The following is a 4,125-nucleotide window of genomic DNA, read 5'->3' on the forward strand; positions in this document are numbered from 1 at the left end:
GGCGGCGGGAGGAGCCGCGGCGGGAATGTGGTGACGTCAGCGGCCGGGGGCGGGGCCCGCGAGGCTCGGTGGTCGCCCCCCCCCACCTCCCCGAGCCCCCGCGGTGCGAGCCCCCGCGGCCCGCGACCCGCCTGGTCAGCTCCCGAGCACGGGGGCTGCGCGGCCGGCTCCGGGGCCGTCCACCGAAAGTTTCTTCTGGAGCCCATTTTCTGAGCGGCGTGACACGACCGTCCTTTTCCTGCGTGGGAGGAGGGAGCGGAGGCTGGGAAGGACTTGCGTGCCCGGTCGATGCAGCAGAGCCTTGATCACTTGGCCCAGGATATCTATCGGGTGTAGCATCCCGCCGCCCTATCTGTGGGCTGAGTCCCTGAAATCGGGAGGATTCCTCTTTCTCTGTGTCTGGTGGCATTGGTGTTCATGAAGGCAGCTGGCCAGTTGTTTTGGTTTGTTTGGTTGGTTGGTTTTGGTTTGGTTTGGTTTTTCGAGACAGGATTTCTCTGTGTAGCTTTGGAGGCTGTCCTGGAACTCGCTCTGTACACCAGGCTGGCCTCGAACTCACAGAGATCCGCCTGCGTGCGCTACCAATGCCCGACTACTTTTTTTTGTTTTTTAATTATAGCCGTAGGCTGACCTGGGACTCATATAGTCTTACATAGCTGATGCTGGTTTCAAACCAGTGACCTCCTGCCTCATCCTCCCAGGTGCAGGGCTCATAGGCACACACGCATCATGCCTGACTTTCTTTTTTTCTTCTTTTTTTTTCTTGAGTATTTTTTTTCTTTGACAATTCCATACATGCAAGTAATGCATCCTGATCATTTCCACCCCCTCTAATGTATCTTCCTCCTCCCGGGTATCCCCAACACACCTCCCTCCCCCTTATATCCTCTCCTTTTTGTGTTAGTAACCCGCTGAGTTCAATTAATGCCACCTGGTGGAGAGTTAACTGATCTGATTGATCTCAGGCAGGTAATCTGCAGTGAGTTCGAGGCTGATGTCAGCCCCCAAACAGCTTCATTCCCATCCCCTCGTTCTGGCATTCTTTCTGCCTCCTCTGCTGCAATGCTTCCTGGCCCTTGCTGGGTGGTGTTGATACAGATGTCCCGTGCAGGGCCGTGCAGGGCTGGGCATTCGACAGTCACTTCTTCTCTGTGCATTGACTAGTTATGAGTCTGCATCAGCTGCTGGCCACTGCAGAGAGCAGGTCATCCGGCCAAAATCGAGAGCAATGCTAATTTATAGATATTAACGTAGATATTTAGAAGGCAGTCGGGCAACAGTAGCAGGGTCCCTCGAGAGCCTGGGACCTCTTGTACCATGGGGCTTTTAACTAGTTCACACTCATAGGTATGAATTGTGTCCTGTGGAGCACTGCTTAAATCCAACCCAAAAGTAACTGGTTACCCCATAGCCTTCATGCCACGATTGTGCCAGTGAGACCATTCGTTTTCTTTTCCCTCCCCCCCTCCCCCAGTCAGGGTCTCATTATGTGGCCCTGGCTGGACTTGAGCCTGCTATGTAAACCAGGCTGCCTCAAACTCACAGAGATCCACCTGCTTCTGCCTCCTGAGTGCTTTTTTAAAAATATTTTTTAAGTTGTGTGTGTGTGTGAGAGAGAGAGTGTGTGTGTGTGTGTGTGTGTGAGAGAGAGAGAGAGAGAGAGAGAGAGAGAGAGAGAGAGAGAGAGAGAGAGAGAGAGAGCAGGTGCCAGCAGAGGCCGGAGTTGTGAGACCCAGGTGCATAGGAGCTGAAGTTTCAGGAGGATGTGCACTGTCAGATGTGGGTGCTGAGAACTGAACTCAGGTCTCCTGCAAGAGCAGCGCATGCTCTTCAGCCTCCTAGCAGGTTGATGTTGTAGCATGAAAAACGCCTACAGGGATACTGTTGATGTCTTTTCCACCCCAGAAGCCTCAGCAGCACCTTGTAGCACATGAAAGCTCGATGCCACTAGTGTGACTCCTAGCGAATGAGGAAGTGAAGCGTCTATCAGCCAGAAGGTTCTGTGTCCTTTCTCAGTCTGCTTCAGTCTACCTCAGCCCAATCCCAGGACACTAGTGGTCTGCTTTCTGTTGCTAGAGATGCTTTTGTTGTTGTGTTTGTTTGTTTGTTTTTTCAAGCCCTAGCTGTCCTGGAACTCACACTGCAGACCAGGCTGGCCTCAAACTCACAGAGATCCACTTGGCTTCTGCCTCCCGAGTGCTGCGATTACAGGCACCACCATCTGGCTAAACAACTCTTTAAAAATAAAAATAACAGCCTGGCGGTGGTGGCACACGCCTTTAATCCCAGCACTCGGGAGGCAGAGGCAGGTGGATCTCTGTGAGTTGGAGACCAAGCCTGGTCTACAGAGTGAGTTCCAGGACAGGCTCCAAAACAATACAGAGAAACTCTGCCTCTAAAAAAAAATAACACAGATGAGTTGAATAAAAAAGCATCTCTAAGTCGGGCAGTGTTGGCGCACGCCTTTGATCCCAGCACTCGGGAGGCAGAGCAGGTGGATCTCTGTGAATTAAAGGCCAGCCTGGTCTACAGGGTGAGTTCCAGCATAATAGGGCTAAACAGAGAAACCCTGCCTTGAGAAAACAACAACAAAAAATAGCTGTTTATTTGGGCTGGAGGGATGGTTCAGAGGTTGGGAGCACTCACTGCTTTCTCAGATGACCCAGGGTCAACCCACGTCAGGTGTCTCACGGCTGCCTGTAACTCTAGTTTCGGGAGATCCAATGCCCTTGTCTCCACATGCACATGGTACACATACAGACATGCACACACATGAAATAAATGAATAAAAAGGGCTTTTTGGGGGGGAGCATTTTCAAGGCAGGGTTTCTTTGTGGCTTTGGAGGCTGTCCTGGAACTAGCTCTTGTAGACCAGGCTGGTCTCTCTCTCTCTCTCTCTCTCTCTCTCTCTCTCTCTTTTTTTTTTTTTTTTTTTTTTTTGGTTTTTCAAGACAGGTTTTCTCTGTATTGTTTTGGAGGCTGTCCTAGAACTTGCTCTGTAGACCAGGCTGGCCTCGAACTGACAAAGATCCGCCTGCCTCTGCCTAAGAGTGCTGGGATTAAAGGCGTGCGCCACCCGGTGAAAAAAGCTTTTAAGGATTTATTATTTTTTTTAAATTTATGAGCATTGGTGTTTTGTCTGCATGTATGTGTGAGTGTCAGATCCCCTGGAACTGGAAGTATAGACAGTTGTGAACTCCATGTGCTTGCTGGGAATTGAACCCTGGTGTTCTGGAAGAGCAGTTAGTGCTCTTAACTACTGAGCCATCTCTCCACCCCTTAAATATTTTTTTAAAGATCTATTTATTCATTATGTATAGTGTTCTGCCTGCATGCCAGAAGAGGGCACCAGATATCATTATAGATGGTTGTGATTCCCAGTATCACCAAAATACTAACTAGTGTAATAGAGTAATAATATGCTAGCCTTCTGTGTAGCTTCTTTCACTTGCCATAGTGTTTTCAAGGTTCAACTGTGTTGAAGCACATATCACAGTTTTATGACTGAATAGTATTGTACTATATGGTGGGATCACAGTTTTCAGCCATTGATCAGCTAATAGACATTTGAATGATTTTGATATTGGGGTTAGTTTGTCGTGTTTTGTTTTCTTCTTCTCTGAGATAGGGTCTTTATTGTTATAACAACCTATCTTAAACTCCTGATCCTGCTGCCTCAGACCCCCCAAGTGCTGGCTGTGTAGGTGCATGTCACCATGCCTTGCTCTCTGTTGACTGTCATTAGTAACCCTGCTGTGGATATTTAACATTTTTTTTTTCAGAAGAGGGCACCAGATCTCATTACGGATGGTTGTGAGCCACCATGTGGTTGCTGGGAATTGAACTCAGGAACTCTGGAAGAGCAGTCAGTGCTCTTAACCTCTGAGCCATCGCTCCAGCCCTAACTTCTTTTTTAATAGTTGTTTTGATTCTTGTGCATATATACCCAGGATTGAAGTTGCTGGGTCATCTGGTCATTCTATTTTTAACTTTTTGAAGAAACACCAGCTACATTTTTACATTCTACAGTCTGTAGTGGATCCAGGTTTTGGTGTCCTTGTTAACACTTTTCCCTTTTGGAAAGAAAAAAAGTATGTGCTATCCAAAAAGTGTGAAGTGGCATCT

The sequence above is a fragment of the Mesocricetus auratus genome, unplaced genomic scaffold (genome assembly GCF_017639785.1).
Source record: "Mesocricetus auratus isolate SY011 unplaced genomic scaffold, BCM_Maur_2.0 Super-Scaffold_100013, whole genome shotgun sequence".
Lineage (NCBI taxonomy): Eukaryota > Metazoa > Chordata > Mammalia > Rodentia > Cricetidae > Mesocricetus > Mesocricetus auratus.